Here is an 18,133-nt window from a genome sequence, read left to right on the forward strand (position 1 = left end):
TCCCAGGGCAAAATGACCACCAGCAGCACAGCCCAAGGTAACCCAGACAGACTCCCCCGGCTTCTCCGCCTGGTGGTTATCCCAGGGAAGGTCAAAGCGTGAGGGCTGGCCCCAAACCTTCTACACTTCCGTGCAAGGCCTGAGACTGGGGGTGGAGGTGGGAATGTCTGCAAATCAAAGTGCATACTGGACTTCCAGTTCCTGCAGGAGGAACCCTAGAAGAGTCAGGAATCGCTTCTCCGAAACCACTTATAACAAGCGCAGCATCACGTTTCTCGGCACTGCTTGTGGCGAAGCCCCACAGAGAAGCACATGGCAGAATGCCAAGGCTGGGCTCAGTAAAACCGGGTAGGAAGTTAGAACTTGGTGGTCCGGGGAGGCTACTCTCCAAAGGTCTACTAGGCCAAGGATAAAGCTTAGTGTTGGGAGGACATTGCTGTTAGGTAATCCTCCTTAGAATAAAAATTCTACTCCTGGGACTTCCCTGGCGGTCCAGTGGTTAGGGCTCCACGCTTCCACTGCAAGGGGCTCAGGTTTAATCCCTGGTTGAGGAACTAAGATCCCGCAAGCTGCCTGGCAAGGCAAAAAAAAAAAAAAAAAAAAAATCACCTTCCTAGAACAGTATTCCTCACCACTGAGTCCTTAGTAATTATTGACCCAACTGATGATTCTTTGGAATAGAACTACACTATGATGGTGAAATATAAAACTATACGCATTGGCAGTCAGCCAAGCTGGGGGTTGGGATGACACCCTCTTAATGGCAGCTGAAGGGCCTCATGAGATCTGAATGAAGGCTTCCCAACTTCTTGTGGGAAAGGGGCTTCGTGACAGAGCGACTTTGGTCTTCTCCATTGTCCAACAGATCCTGAGGTCCTAGTGTTTTCTTTTTCGTCCTCATAATCATTTCAGTCTTGAACGTTTTAAAGCAGGTGTTCTCACGTAGCCACCTCGGGCATTAAACGATAAAAGTCGCAATAAAGCTCCCATCTCTCTTTTAACTTAGAGAAATAAAATAGACTTTCCTGGTGTGCCTTCCAAGACAAATTGGCCAGGAGATAAGTGCCTCATTAAATATTGGGAGGTATCTTCCAACAGTTTTAACTTTGCTCTTGGAATCCTTTGTACTGAATCCACTATTTATCCCAGAAATGAATAAGACCAAAAGGGCTTCAGTTTCTCTTCTAGGTGGTTCCTGTCATTTTTACTTCCCATCACTTACAGAGGCTGGCCAGGTTTTTTCACTTGTTTATTGGTTTTTGCCCTTTTACTATTTTTCCCCTCTGTCAGGGGTGTGTTACCAGTCTTTATCAGATCTAGTACTTAAAGCTTGAGTCCCAGATGTGCGAGGCCATAATTCAGATGCAACTAGCTTTGAATTCTCAGCAGCACCCTTAATGACAGCAGGTGAGAAATTTCCTCAAGACACACGAAGTGGACTGTATGAAGTCCTGTAACACTAGTGTTTCTACAGACTAACTTAAGCTGCGCTAAGCCTAGCGTTCTAACATCCAAGGGATGTAAAGGCCTATCCGTCTGCATGGAAAGACTTGGCCCAATATTAGATCTATCTGGGTGTTTGTTACAAGCTGTATGAAAGAAAATCTGGGCACAGTGTTCCTTTAGTGACCGGAACTTATATCCAACATGTGACGCATGCAGTGAATTAACAGACCCAGATGTACCAGACCATAATTCATAATAAAGAAATTTAGCTTTAAATCATTAGCACACCCTTGATAGCAGGTGAGAAGAGAAACTGCCTCTCTGAGACACACAAAGTAGACTTGTCTAAAGTTCAAATATGGCCGCAGGGCACCGAGGGTGTTTATAAACCTCCAAGTCCTTGTTCCTAAGATCACGCACGGCCTAGCCTCCAGGGGTGGGAGCTCAGTGTCTTGCAAGGTCGACCTTCCCACTTGGGAAAACTTGGGTTTTCCTGACGTGATGGGAGAGATCACTGCAGTGGCCCGTGTTCTCTGTTCCCCTACCCCTACCCCAACCAGACTCACCCTGTCTCCTCCACAGCTCCATCCGTCAGACCAGTTCTCCAGCTTTGTGTAAGAGTATCTGCTGGAGGGGCTGAGGAGGAGGCGGGGGGAGCCCTGAAGCTGGGCAGTCTGGTGCTGAAGCCAGCTGGGTGGAACCAGACAGAGCAGTAGGACATCTTAAGAAGTGCTGCTCCAGACTCCCACACGGCCCTCGTGCGGATCAAGAGAAACAAGTGAAGGGCTTTATTTATTCTGATCCGTCTTGGAGACAGGCAGCACCTCCTCTTACCACCTGTGTATCCCCCATTTTCCCTTTGTCAGGCAGTTAAGCAGCCTGCTTTTCTTGGGGGTGAGGGGTCACCTCAACCTCAATTTTGAGGTTTCAGTGGGGAACTCCTACCCCCTCCTTCCCCACTCCTCTGTGAGGCTCAGTGGTCAGCACCACTGTCCAGGTCAGAGTTTGGTTCTGGGAAAGACGATCCCTGGAGTGTGCTGGGGCCACTATGAGGGAGGCTGCTGTCAGCCAAGCCAGCAGCTAAGCTGTGGAGTGTGACCTGGGATGCGAACCATGTGGCCCTCAGGGGCTGCCCGGTGAGGCCAGGGACGAAGGCAGATTTCTAACCATGTGATGGGAATCCAGGGGTGACTGGTTTCAGTCATTATTAAGTTCCTTAGTGTCTTTGACTAGCTCATTTGTGCTGGGGTTTTGCCCCTTGTCACCAAGAGTTTCCTAATTCAGTGCTATTTCAACCACGTCGCTTTGGGGACTGAGTCATGTGACTGAAATATACCTCTCGCAGCTTCCTCTCATTGATGCTATGCTCTTGGAACCAACAGAAAAAAATCTCTCCCCTCAGACCGATGACTCCTGTCAGTTTCTCTCTCTAGCCCCTTCTCCAGGCAACCCCTGCCAGTTCCTTTATGCTCTTCTGGTATCTACTCAAAGAACACACAAAGTCAAAGATCAGATGTCAATTTCCCTCCTCAAAAGGGTGTGTGTGTGGGGGGGGTACTGCCCTGGTGGCGCAGTGGTTGAGAGTCCGCCTGCCGATGCAGGGGACACGGGTTCGTGCCCCGGTCCGGGAGGATCCCGCATGCCGTGGAGCGGCTGGGCCCGTGAGCCATGGCCGCTGAGCCTGCGCATCCGGAGCCTGTGCTCCACAACGGAAGAGGCCACAGCAGTGAAAGGCCCACATACCACAAAAAACAAACAAACAAAAAAAAAACGGTGTGGGGTTCCTTTCTTGAGTTGCTTTTCTTCCCTTTGGGAAGATAAAGACTAGTTGAGAAGACTTCCGGGTAAGATGGCGGAAGAGTAAGACGCGGAGATCACCGTCCTCCCCACGGATACACCAGAAATACAGCTACACGTTGAACAACCCCTACAGAACACCTACTGAACGCTGGCAGAAGACCCCAGACCTCCCAAAAGGCAAGAAACTCCCCCACATACCTGGGTAGGGCAAAGCGGAGAGATTCCCGCACAGAGGATCGGTGCCGACCGGCACTCACCAGCCCAAGAGGCTTGACTGCTCGCCCCGGCGGCGCTGGAAGCTGAGGCTCGGGCTTCGGTCAGAGCGCAGGGAGAGGACTGGGGCTGGCGGCGAGAACTCAGCCGGAAGGGGGCTAATGAGCCACAGCTAGCCGGCAGGGAGTCCGGGAAAACTCTGGAGCTGCCGAAGAGGCAAGAGACTTTTTCTTCCCTCTTGGTTTCCTGGTGCGCGAGGAGAGGGGATTAAGAGCGCTGCTTAAAGGAGCTCCAGAGACGGGCGCGAGTCACGACTGAAAGCGCGGAGCCTAGTGACGGGCGTGGGACGCTGGGGCTGCTGCTGCCGCCGCCAAGAAGCCTGTGTGCGAGCGCAGGTCACTGTCCACACCGCCCTTCCGGGAGCCTGTGCAGCCCGCCACTGCCGGGGTCCCGGGATCCAGGGGCGGCTTCCCTGGGAGAACGCACGGCGCGCCTCGGGCTGGTGCAACGTCACGCCGACCTCTGCCGCCGCAGGCTCGCCCTGCACTCCGTGCCCTTCCCTCCTGCCCGGCCTGAGTGAGCCAGAGTCCCCGAAGAGGCTGCTCCTTTAACCCTGTCCTGTCTGAGCGAAGAACAGACACCCTCCGGCGACCTACACGCAGAGGCGGGGCCAAATCCAAAGCTGAGACCCAGGAGCTGTGAGAACAAAGAAGAGAAAGGGAAACCTCTCCCAGCAGCCTCAGAAGCAGCGGATTAAAGCTCCACAATCAACTTGATGTACCCTGCATCTGTGGAATACATGAATGGACAACAAATCATCCCAAATTGAGGAGCCAGGAGTCAGTGCTGTGCCTCTGAGGTGGGAGAGCCAACTTCAGGACACTGGTCCACAAGAGACCTCCCAGCTCCACATAATATCAAACGGCGAAAATCTTCCAGAGATCTCCATCTCAACACCAGCACCCAGCTTCACTCAACGACCAGCAAGCTACAGTGCTGGACATCCTATGCCAAACAACTAGCAAGACAGGAACACAACGCCACCCATTAGCAGAGAGGTGGCCTAAAATCATAAAAAGTCCGCAGACACCCCAAAACACACCACCAGACGTGGACCTGCCCACCAGAAAGACAAGATCCAGCCTCACCCACCAGAACACAGGCACTAGTCCCCTCCACCAGGAAGCCTACACAACCCACTAAACCAACCTTAGCCACTGGGGACAGACACCAAAAACAACGGGAACTACGAACCTGCGGCCTGCAAAAAGGAGACCCCAAACACAGTAACATAAGCAAAATGAGAAGACAGAAAAACACACAGCAGGAGAAGGAGCAAGATAAAAACCCACCAGACCTAACAAATGAAGAGGTAATAGGCAGTCTACCTGAAAAAGAATTCAGAATAATGATGGTAAAGATGATCCAAGATTCTATTTCCCAGATCCAAAATCTTGGAAATAGAATAGACAAAATGCAAGAAACAGTTAACAAGGACCTAGAAGAACTAAAGATGAATCAAGCATCGATTAAAAACACAATAAATGAAATAAAAAATACTCTAGATGGGATCAATAGCAGAATAACTGAGGCAGAAGAACGGATAAGTGAGGTGGAAGATAAAATAGTGGAAATAACTGCTGCAGAGCAAAATAAAGAAAAAAGAATGAAAAGAACAGAGGACAGTCTCAGAGACCTCTGGGACAACATTAAACACACCAACATTCGAATTATAGGGGTTCCAGAAGAAGAAGAGAAAAAGAAAGGGACTGAGAAAATATTTGAAGAGATTATAGTTGAAAACTTCCCTAATATGGGAAAGGAAATAGTTAATCAAGTCCAGGAGGCACAGAGAGTCCCATACAGAATAAATCCAAGGAGAAATACGCCAAGACACATACTAATCAAACAGTCAAAAATTAAACACAAAGAAATCATATTAAAAGCAGCAAGGGAAAAACAACAGATAACACACAAGGGAATCCCCATCAGGATAACAGCTGATCTCTCAGCAGAAACTCTACAAGCCAGAAGGGAGTGGCAGGACATAATTAAAGTGATGAAGGAGAAAAACCTGCAACCAAGATTACTCTACCCAGCAAGGATCTCATTCAGATTTGATGGAGAAATTAAAACCTTTACAGACAACCAAAAGCTGAGAGTTCAGCACCACCAAACCAGCTTTACAACAAATGCTAAAGGAACTTCTCTAGGCAAGAAACACAACAGAAGGAAAAGACCTACAATAACGAACCCAAAACAATTAAGAAAATGGGAATAGGAACATACATATCGATAATTACCTTAAATGTAAATGGACTAAATGCTCCCACCAAAAGACACAGATTGGCTGAATGGATACAAAAACAAGACCCATATATATGCTGTCTACAAGAGACCCACTTCAGACCTAGAGACACATACAGACTGAAAGTAAGGGGATGGAAAAAGATATTCCATGCAAATGGAAACCAAAAGAAAGCTGGAGTAGCAATTCTCATATCAGACAAAATAGACTTTAAAATAAAGACTACTAGAAGAGACAAAGAAGGACACTACATAATGATCAAGGGATCCATCCAAGAAGAAGATATAACAATTGTAAATATTTATGCACCCAACATAGGAGCACCTCAATACATAAGGCAAATACTAACAGCCATAAAAGGAGACATCGACAGTAACACAATCATAGTAGGGGACTTTAACACCCCACTTTCACCAATGGGCAGATCATCCAAAATGAAAATAAATAAGGAAACACAAGCTTTAAATGATACATTAAACAAGATGGACTTAAATAATTGATATTTATAGGACATTCCATCCAAAAACAACAGAATACACATTTTTCTCAAGTGCTCATGGAACATTCTCCAGGATAGATCATATCTTGGGTCACAAATCAAGCCTTGGTAAATTTAAGAAAATTGAAATTGTATCAAGTATCTTTTCCGACCACAATGCTATGAGACTAGATATCAATTACAGGAAAAGAGCTGTAAAAAATGCAAACACATGGAGGCTAAACAATACACTACTTAATAACAAAGTGATCACTGAAGAAATCAAAGGGGAAATTAAAAAATACCTAGAAACAAATGACAATGGAGACACGACGACCCAAAACCTATGGGATGCAGCAAAAGCAGTTCTAAGAGGGAAGTTTATAGCAATACAATCCCACCTTAAGAAACAGGAAACATCTCGAATAAACAACCTAACCTTGCACCTAAAGCAATTAGAGAGAGAAGAACAAAAACATCCCAAAGTTAGCAGAAGGAAAGAAATCATAAAAATCAGATCAGAAATAAATGAAAAAGAAATGAAGGAAATGATAGCAAAGATCAATAAAACTAAAAGCTGGTTCTTTGAGAAGATAAACAAAATTGATAAACCATTAGCCAGACTCATCAAGAAAAAAAGAAGACTCAAATCAATAGAATTAGAAATGAAAAAGGAGAAGTAACAACTGACACTGCAGAAATACAAAGGATCATGAGAGATTACTACAAGCAACTCTATGCCAATAAAATGGACAACCTGGAAGAAATGGACAAATTCTTAGAAATGCACAACCTGCCAAGACTGAATCAGGAAGAAATAGGAAATATGAACAGACCAATCACAAGCACTGAAATTGAAACTGTGATAAAAAATCTTCCAACAAACAAAAGCCCAGGACCAGATGGCTTCACAGGTGAATTCTATCAAGCATTTAGAGAAGAGCTAACACCTATCCTTCTCAAACTCTTCCAAAATATAGCAGAGGGAGGAACACTCCCAAACTCATTCTACGAGGCCACCATCACCTTGATACCAAAACCAGACAAGGATGTCACAAAGAAAGAAAACTACAGGCCAATATCACTGATGAACATAGATGCAAAAATCCTCAACAAAATACTAGCAAACAGAATCCAACAGCACATTAAAAGGATCATACACCATGATCAAGTGGGGTTTATTCCAGGAATGCAAGGATTCTTCAATATACACAAATCAATCAACATGATACACCATATTAACAAATTGAAGGAGAAAAACCATATGATCATCTCAATAGATGCAGAGAAAGCTTTCGACAAAATTCAACACCCATTTATGATAAAAACCCTGCAGAAAGTAGGCACAGAGGGAACTTTCCTCAACATAATAAAGGCCATATATGACAAACCCACAGCCAGCATCGTCCTCAATGGTGAAAAACTGAAACCATTTCCACTAAGATCAGGAACAAGACAAGGTTGCCCACTCTCACCACTCTTATTCAACCTAGTTTTGGAAGTTTTAGCCACAGCAATCAGAGAAGAAAAGGAAATAAAAGGAATCCAAATTGGAAAAGAAGAAGTAAAGCTGTCACTGTTTGCAGATGACATGATACTATACATAGAGAATCCGAAAGATGCTACCAGAAAACTAATAGAGCTAATCAATGTATTTGGTAAAGTAGCAGGATGCAAAATTAATGCACAGAAATCTCTGGCATTCCTATATACTAATGATGAAAAATCTGAAAGTGAAATCAAGGAAACACTCCCATTTACCATTGCAACAAAAAGAATAAAATATCTAGGAATAAACCTCCCTAAGGAGACAAAAGACCTGTATGCAGAAAATTATAAGACCCTGATGAAAGAAATTAAAGATGATACAAATAGATGGAGAGATGTACCATGTTCTTGGATTGGAAGCATCAACATTGTGAAAATGACTCTACTACCGAAAGCAATCTACAGATTCAATGCAATCCCTATCAAACTACCACTGGCATTTTTCACAGAACTAGAACAAAAAATTTCACAATTTGTATGGAAACACAAAAGACCCCGAATAGCCAAAGCAATCTTGAGAACGAAAAATGGAGCTGGAGGAATCAGGCTCCCTGACTTCAGACTATACTACAAAGCTACAGTAATCAAGACAGTATGGTACTGGCACAAAAACAGAAAGATAGATCAATGGAACAGGATAGAAAGCCCAGAGATAAACCCACGGACATATGGTCACCTTATCTTTGATAAAGGAGGCAGGAATGTACAGTGGAGAAAGGACAGTCTCTTCAATAAGTGGTGCTGGGAAAACTGGACAGGGACATGTAAAAGTATGAGATTAGATCACTCCCTAACACCATACACAAAAATAAGCTCAAAATGGATTAAAGACCTAAATGTAAGGCCAGACACTATCAAACTCTTAGAGGAAAACATAGGCAGAACACTCTAGGACATAAATCACAGCAAGATCCTTTTTGACCCACCTCCTAGAGAAATGGAAATAAAGACAAAAATAAACACATGGGACCTAATGAAACTTCAAAGCTTTTGCACAGCAAAGGAAACCATAAAGAAGACCAAAAGACAACCCTCAGAATGGGAGAAAATATTTGCAAATGAAGCAACTGACAAAGGATTAATCTCCAAAATTTATAAGCAGCTCATGCAGCTCAATAACAAAAAAACAAACAACCCAATCCAAAAATGGGCAGAAGACTTAAATAGGCATTTCTCCAAAGAAGATATACAGACTGCCAACAAACACATGAAAGAATGCTCAACATCATTAATCATTAGAGAAATGCAAATCAAAACTACAATGAGATATCATCTCACACCAGTCAGAATGGCCATCATCAAGAAATCTAGAAACAATAAATGCTGGAGAGGGTGTGGAGAAAAGGGAACACTCTTGCACTGCTGGTGGGAATGTGAATTGGTACAGCCACTATGGAGAACGGTATGGAGGTTCCTTAAAAAACTACAAATAGAACTACCATATGACCCAGCAATCCCACTACTGGGCATATACCCTGAGAAAACCATAATTCACAAAGAGACATGTACCAAAATGTTCATAGCAGCCCTATTCACAATAGCCCGGAGATGGAAACAACCTAAGTGTCCATCATCGGATGAATGGGTAAAGAAGATGTGGCACATATATACAATGGAATATTACTCAGCCATAAAAAGAAACGAAATTGAGCTATTTGTAATGAGGTGGATGGACCTAGAGCCTGTCATACAGAGTGAAGTAAGTCAGAAAGAGAAAGACAAATACTGTATGCTGACACATATATATGGAATTTAAGAAAAAAATGTCATGAAGAACATAGGGGTAAGACAGGAATAAAGACACAGACCTACTAGAGAATGGACTTGAGGATATGGGGAGGGGGAAGGGTAAGCTGTGACAAAGTGAAAGAGCGGCATGGACATATATACACTACCAAACGTAAGGTAGATAGCTAGTGGGAAGCAGCCGCATAGCACAGGGAGATCAGCTCAGTGCTTTGTGACCGCCTGGAGGGGTGGGATTGGGAGGGTGGGAGGGAGACGGAAAAGGGAGGGGATATGGGAACATATGTATATATATAACTGATTAAATTTGTTATAAAGCAAAAAATAAATAAATAAATAAATTTTTTTTTAAAAAGGCCCCTGTGCAAGCAGGGCCACATGAGCCACTCAAATGGCTGTTCCTACCTGCAAGTCACAGCAGCGTGACCCAAGTCATTTACTATTCACTTACACGTAAGTTTGCAGATAACGTACCTTAATCTTTTCTAAGTTACAGAAAACTGTTTTTCAAGTGTTCTCTTGAATAAGATTGCCCTTGCCCACTTCTCACTGGCCTTCTGCTCTGCTTTTCAGAGGGGAAGGAAGGCGAGGGCGTGCCAGGGCGCTGACCAACGCATCAACGACTTCCAACATTACTGCTACGACAGAACAAGCATAGGGACCACTGGACTGGACGAGAAGCCCCTCGAGGACAGGATTGGGTCTTATCTGCCCTCGTGTTTGCAGAGCCTGGTTCAGAGCCTGGCAAGGTAGGTGCTCAATATACGAGTCATGAATGAATGATGAACAAACGGATGAATGACGAGTGTACATTCTTGGGGCAACAAGGAGGGTAACCTGACAACAGTATGGGCACCTTGGGTCATATGAGAAGGTGGCAGTAGACGATACTGTGGAGTCACAGAACGAAGAGCCCTGTGTGTCAGGCAAGAGCATTGGTCAGGATGAGCCTGAACGGGGGCAGGAGAACTGAGCTGTGGCATTAAGACCCCAGAGCCCTAACCCCAGCTCTACCACTAACTCAGTCTGTCATTTCCCCCTCAAAGGCTTCAGTTCCCTCTCAGATAAGAGGAGTCAATCAGAACATGTGTTTCTCTCCCATCTAGAATTGAGCTCTAAGACTTCCAAGCATCTAGTAGGACACAGGGCACCATTGGCGGCATCACATCAGCCTGTGTGCCAGAGTTCCCTATACACTATCCGGAACATGATGCTTTATTGCTTTGTGTGTTCATCTTCATCCTCCAGCCTGACCATTCTCCAAGTGAAAGACTATCATATTGCTTACGTGCCTCTATGACAGCTTAGTCTATCAATACATTGAGGATTATAAACTGGCAGCCGGGCTTCCCTGGTGGCGCAGTGGTTGAGAATCTGCCTGCCAATGCAGGGGACACGGGTTCGAGCCCTGGTCTGGGAAGATCCCACATGCCGCGGAGCAACTGGGCCCGTGAGCCACAACTACTGAGCCTGCGCATCTGGAGCCTGTGCTGCGCAGCAAGAGAGGCTGTGATAGTGAGAGGCCCGCGCACTGCGATGAAGAGTGGCCCCCGCTTGCCTCAACTAGAGAAAGCCCTCGCACAGAAACGAAGACCCAACACGGCAAAAATAAATAAATTAAAAAAAAAAAAAAAACAAAAACTGGCAGCCCATGGACTCCATCCAGCCTATAGAAGTATTTAGTTCAGCTGTTTCTATAAAGGATGTTGCAGTCAGCATAATGACATCCCAAAGACGTACACATCCTAACGCCTAGAATCTGTAATCTAACACCTTACATGGCAAAGGGGATTTTGCAGAGGTGATTAATTTTTTTTTTTTTTTTTTTGCGGTACACAGGCCTTTCACTGCTATGGCCTCTCCCGTTGCGGAGCACAGGCTCCAGACACGCAGGCTCAGCAGCCATGGCTCACGGGCCCAGCCGCTCCGCGGCATGTGGGATCTTCCCGGACTGGGTCACGAACCCGTGTCCCCTGCATCGGCAGGCACACTCTCAACCACTGCGCCACCAGGGAAGCCCTGATTAATTTTTTTAAATAGCAAGAAGATCCTGGATTATTTGCGTGGTCCCAATGTAATCACAGGCATAGAAAATGGAAGGGGAAGACAGAATCAGAACCAGAGAGATGGCCTCATGAGAGACTCAATCGTCCATCACTGGCTTTGAAGATGGAGGAAGGGGCCATGGGCCAAGGAATACAGGTGGCCCCTAGAAACAGAAAACAAATTATCTCCTAGAGCCTCCCAAGGGACACAGCCCTGCTAACACCCTGATTTCAGCTCAGTGAGACCCATTTCAGACTTCTGACCTTTAGATAACACATCTATATTGTTTTAAGCCACTAAGTCTGTAGCTATTGGTTACAGAAAACCAACACAGGAGAAAAATCTGAAAGTCTTAGGCAAGGCAGACACCCCCCTCCCCAGTCAGGCCTATTACTTCTGATTGTTCACCACTAGGCTTGATTTGCTTGTTTCTGCTACATTTGTGACCCCTGCTTGAGCCACTCTCATCATTCAAGTTACTAATTGAAGAGCAAGAACGCATGGCTGGGTATTAGAAGATTGTGGCCCTCAATTCTTCCAATCACCAGCGAAAGAACTGTGGACTGGTTGGTTGACCTCATTTGGTCCCCCTTTCCTTGTCAACAGGATCAAGGGGTGATACTAGACTCTCTCCAAGGACTCGTACTCTAGTGGATCACGGTTCTATCACTGATTAGTGACGGTTCACTACCCTATCACCAGCATGTAATTTGGGTTTCGATGCTGCAGTGACTACTGCTGTCCTGGTGACTGGGATACGAGTGGTTCCCAGCATCTTCTCTGGCCACTCTGGGTGGTGGCAGTCACAGACATTCACTGAGTGCCTGCCCCAGCAGCACCTGCACAGCCTAGGAAGAACAAGGACTCAGACTCCAATCCCTGAACTTGTTGTATGGATGTAGTGACCGAAGAGGCCAATGACCTGATCTAAATTCTCTGTAGCACCAGAGGCATTACATTGGTTAAAGGCAATTAAATAACTGAGCAATCTATCATTAACAAATTCTGTTTATTGTTCTATACACAGCTAAAGAAGTTCTTCCACTGTCTGCCCCTTGGCTTTCCTATCTCCCCTAGTTCCTGACATCCCAAGGTATGGATATTGATTCTATACCTTGGTCTTTACTGCTTTTTGATCCTATACTTGTCATTATTGCTTCTCTTCCTTCCTAGTAGAAATAGCAGTATGTATTAGATGAGCAATGTTTTTTTTTTTTTCTCCACTGGACTTAGACCAGGGAAGGAAGGTTGAGAGAGAGACACAGAACAAAGAATACTCTAGGTGGTGGGAATTGTGGGTAAGAATGCCCCCAACCTCAGTTCAAAGCATCAACTTGACATTTTCCCACTTGGAGGAAATTTCTACCTTAGGTGGCTTGATCAGCTGTGCTGGGGGTGGGGCTTGATTGTCTTGCTAAGTAAGAGTCTTTCCCAGTTAAGTTTTTTAAAATTTTTTATTTTTTTAACAGGCTTGATTTTTTGATAGGTAAAATCCTATCTTATAAAAAGGAAAAATGTCCCTTACTGTCATTTACAGGCAGTAAAATGAGTTAGATTCTAGTTCAGTGGCTATCACCCCTTCAGGATGCAGCTCCCCAGCCCATTCTGAAGGGCTACCAGATTTCCTGCCAAGGGTAGATTGTGATGTTTTGTAAATTCCAGGTTTCTAGAGGTACAACTCACAGCGTCCATGGAAAAGACAATCTCATCTTCTTACCCTGTGACCCTACATGCTTATATACTGAGAAGGGAATCTACAGAGAGAAAATCTGCAGGAGAGAAAAGGAGTTCATAGCCCCAAACATTTTCCATCACCGCTGCAGTAGGGGGTGACCCTCCTGTCTGTGAACAGACTGTAAAATAGACATCACTGGCTTTACAGTTTCTGATTTGAATTCATTTCTGACTAAAGCCCACATTCCACTATACCAGGAGGAACTGTAACCTTAGGGCTCCTTCTCTAACTTGTGATGTGCCTTCATTCTGGATTCCAGCAAAATCTAGAGTGGGAGTGAGACACCTACTGTCCAGGTCCACCTGGGGCCATGGTCTGGTGGTCTCTGCTGCTTGTGTCCCACGTTTGCGGCACAGAATTTTTTGACAAGGGTGCCCGTGGCCCTTTTGCCTAAATACACCCCTCTGGAGTCCTGCTGCTCCCAAGGTATTTCCCAGGGCTTTGTTCCTGCAGTGCCTGGACCCACCGTCCTCTCTCCTCTCCCTCCTAATCCGGAGAGAGTAGCCTTTCTCCAGTGTGAAGGTGAAGCTCTAAACTAACCGACTCCTTCAAGATATCCTCTTCCTATCAGCAAATCCTCTTCTGCCTCTTAACTCTTCTCAGACCCCCCCAGAATCAGACCTCTGGCAAACAAAAGCTAGAAAGACTTCAAAGTCACTTTCACTTTCCAGCCTGCCTTATACCTCCTGAGATAAGGACCATGGAATAGACTCTCAGTTTGTATGAAGGAAGGAGAAAAATACACGGAGGGAAAAAAAAGCCAAATACCATAAAACAGTATCTAGCCACAGTAGGCACTCTTTATAAGTGGTAACCCCAGAAAAGTTTGCCAACTCTCACCTCTTGAAAGGTGAGTGTGCTGTGAACACACCTTCCCAGAGCTTCATTGCTTTCCCAGCACCAAGAACACAAAAGAGGGACTCAGTACGTGTTTCTCCTTTCTTCTCTCCTACTGGCGTTATAACTCAAAAGATTGAATTTAAAAGTTTTCTGTTCAAAGAACTAAATTTCTCCTCTCCTGTTTCTTACTGTTTTACTGTGTAACAAAACACCCCTCACCTTTGTCAAGTTTCATAATTCTATACACTACGTCAAGAATTCATCTCCTTTGCTTTGAGCTAAAAATCTTCATCACGTTCAATTTTTTTCCATTTTAATAATGCTCTTATTTAACCCAGTATATTAAAAGTTATCATTTCAACATGTAATCAATATAAAATTATTAAAGAGATTTTACCTTTTTCTTGGTATTATGTCTTTGTAATCCTGTGTGCATTCTAACTTATGACACTTCTCCATCTGGACTAGCTACCGGTAGTTAGTGGCTATTTCAAATGTTAAAAAACAAAAACGAAACCAATGACAGCCCGAGAAATTGATCTGGGTTACGTTGCTTAACCTAATGTACTAAGTACAGTGCTCAGAATGTAAGCACAATGGCTCAGAAATAGAATTAATAAGCTACTGGGGACAGACACATCAGTGAGATACCTGTTACAGAAACAGTAAGATGGAGGAGGGATACAGTAAGTAAAAATAAGAATTTTTAACTGAAAGACCTCCATTTGTAATTTACATAGAGATTTCAGAGTATCATGTAGAAGGTGTCAGGGAATTCAGAGTTCAGTCAGAGAGTAGGTTCAAACTCTGAAGTGCTTTGCACAGAAAGACAAATGGATGGTTTCAACACTACAGCCAGTCAGTTGTTTGGACTTTGAAATGGATTTTCGTAAAAACATTATCAACTACAGTTTGTTTCCCAGGCGAGCCCAGAGATAATATGATTAAAATAAAGCAGGAAAACATCAAAACTTCTCATTTCTCTATATGCCTTTTTTTTTTTTTTTTTTTTTTTTTGCGGTACGCGGCCCTCTCACTGTCGTGGCCTCTCCCGTTGCGGAGCACAGGCTCCGGACGCGCAGGCTCAGCAGCCATGGCTCACGGGCCCAGCCGCTCCGCGGCATGTGGGATCCTCCCGGACCGGGGCACGAACCCGTGTCCCCTGCATTGGCAGGCGGATTCTCAACCACTGCGCCACCAGGGAAACCCCCAACACTTGTTTTTTTGTTGATAGCCATTCGGACAGGTGTGAGATGATTGCTCATTGTGGTTTTAATTTGCATCTCCCTGATGCAAAAGAGCATTTTGAAGCACACAGAAATACAAAAAGTTACTTCCTCATCATGGCTACCTGGTTTGCACACCTGGTTTAGTCTCTTTGGGTCTTGGTTTCCTTATTTCTAAAATGAAAGTGTTGGACTATGTATTAGTCAGGGTTCTCCAGAGAAACAACCAGTAGATTATCGATCTATAAAAATTCAGGAAGTTATGTATTATAATATATTGGTTCATGTGATTAAGGATGCTGAGAGTTCCCATGATCTGCCATCTTCAAGTTGGAGACTGAGGAGAGTGGTGGTGTAGTTCAGAGGCTTGAGAGCCAGAGAGCCAATGGTGTAGATTCCAGTGTGAGTCTAAAGGCCTGAGAACCAGGAGTGCTGACGGCAGGAAAAGATTGATGTTGATGTCCCAGCTCATGCAGTCAGGCAGAGAACAAGTTCAACCTTCCTCTGCCTTTTTGTTCTATTCAGACCCTTGACAGATTGGATGATGGCCCCTCCCACCTCCAACACTGGGGAGGGCAATTTACATTACTCAGCCCAGCTAACTCAGTCAAAAGCTAATCTCTCCAGAAACACCCTCTGCAGATGCACTAAGAAATAATGTTTAATCACATATCTAGTCATCTCATGACTTGGTCAAGTTGACACATAAAATTAGCCATCACAGACCAGAAGTAAGATGCACTGCATTCTAGTTCTAAATGTTTGGGGATTCATGAAATCATTATACTGTATGCTCAGGTTAGAGCCTAGTAATCACTCTAAACTGAAGTGCCTCATAGTCAGTGTGGAGAACTTTATAACCCTTCATCCCTTCCCTATAATCACTTCTCTTCCCTTCATCTATTCAGTCATCTAACTATTCAGTTATCTTATAAGTACTGAGTACCTGCTGTGTGCCAGACACTACGGTAGGCACTGGGGATACAGCAACAGACTGATTGACGAGGGGATTACATTCTAGAGGATGCTTACTGAGCACTTATTAGAGGCCTGCTGGGCCCGGCACAGAGCCCCTTACCTATGGTAGCTTACATAATTTTCACAACAATCCTGTGAAGTAGGAGCAGTCTTATACAGACCACGAAAACAGGTCACAGAACCACTAAGTGATGAAGCAGGGATGTGAAACCATATAGCTTGACTCCAGATGTCCTGCGTTTATTATCTTTGCCAAAGATCCCGAAAGGTGGCCAGCAGACAAAACTCAGTTTACATTTGGATTTGCTTTGACTCTCACTGATACTTCGAAAAAAATTCACTTAGCATTTCCTGAACTCTGTAGTTGGCCTCAGTCTCTAGTATTTCCTATTCTTTTGTACCCAGCCTGCTTCTTTCACTCACCTGCCTGGTCCCGGGAGACACTGTGATTTTGATTTCTGCGTACGTCTGTCCTGCCTCCTTTTTGGGGTAATTCTTCACATTCTCCTCATTTCTCAGCTCTATTAGCGATCCCTTGGGTAACCTCTTTAGCACAAACCTATCTCTGCCTTTTATTCCTGTGTTCTTTCCCATTTCTCTTTGATTACCTGTCAAATTACCTCAGCTTCTTTAAAAATTGTCCTTTTTTCTTCTGTTTTGAGCCCTATTCCATTGGCTATGATTGTGGCTGATAACCCCTCAGGTTATTGGCAATAATGCTACAGCATTAAGAACAAGAAGGAAGTAAAAATGGACGTAATAAAAGCCAATTCCCTAAATGTCTCAAGCCTCTGAAAGTCCAATATTTTTTCAGATCTCAAAGCTAAACAAACATGAATGAAGCTGACCACTTGCTTAGGTTTTCTTCTCTATTAAAATGGCATGAAGGGGCTTCCCTGGTGGAGCAGTGGTTGAGAGTCCGCCTGCCGATGCAGGGGACATGAGTTCGTGCCCCGGTCCGGGAAGATCCCACGTGCCGCGGAGCGGCTGGGCCCGTGAGCCATGGCCGCTGAGCCTGCACATCCGAAGACTGTGCTCCGCAACGGGAGAGGCCACAACAGTGAGAGGCCCGCGTACCGCAAAAACAAAACAAAACAAGAAAAGAAACATAATGGGGGGCTTCCCTGCTGGCGCAGTGGTTGAGAGTCCACCTGCTGATGCAGGGGACACGGGTTCGTGCCCCGGTCCGGGAAGATCCCACGTGCCGCGGAGCGGCTGGGCCCGTGAGCCATGGCCGCTGAGCCTGCACATCCGAAGACTGTGCTCCGCAACGGGAGAGGCCACAACAGTGAGAGGCCCACATACCACAAAAAAAAAACAACAAAACCAAAAAAAAACAAGTGTTCGCAAGAATGTGGGGGAAAAGGGTACGCTTGTGCACTGTTGGTGGTAATGTAAATTGGTGCAGCCACTATGGAAAACGGTATGGAGGTTCCTCAAAAAATAAACAGAACTACCATATGATCCAGCAGTCCACATCTGGGCATTTATCTCAAGCAAGGGAAAACTCTAACTCAACAAGATATGCAGCCCCATATTCACTGAAACATTATTTACAATAGCCAAGGTATGGAAACCACTGACATGTTCATCAGTAGGTGAATAAAGAAATCTGGCAGATTATATATATATATATATATATATATATGTGTGTGTGTGTGTATATATATATATATACACATATATATATACACATATATATATATATATACACACACACAAAAAAAAATGGAATATTATTCAGCCATAAAGAGAAGGAAATCATACCA

At 44.7% G+C, this 18,133-nt stretch overlaps 1 long non-coding RNA gene across 1 annotated transcript in view; it reads right to left on the reverse strand.

The window, feature by feature from the left end:
- The window catches only part of LOC308622260, a 248,275-nt gene extending 233,667 nt beyond the window's left edge, over positions 1 to 14,608 (reverse strand). The window contains exon 1 of the long non-coding RNA XR_014016603.1: positions 14,558 to 14,608. This is a non-coding gene — a long non-coding RNA (uncharacterized lncRNA). The remainder of the gene's footprint in view (positions 1 to 14,557) is intronic.
- Between the last annotated feature and the right edge of the window lie 3,525 nt (positions 14,609 to 18,133).

Source organism: Mesoplodon bidens, assembly GCF_964165515.1.
Source record: "Mesoplodon bidens genome assembly, chromosome: 9".
Taxonomy (NCBI): Eukaryota; Metazoa; Chordata; class Mammalia; order Artiodactyla; family Ziphiidae; genus Mesoplodon; species Mesoplodon bidens.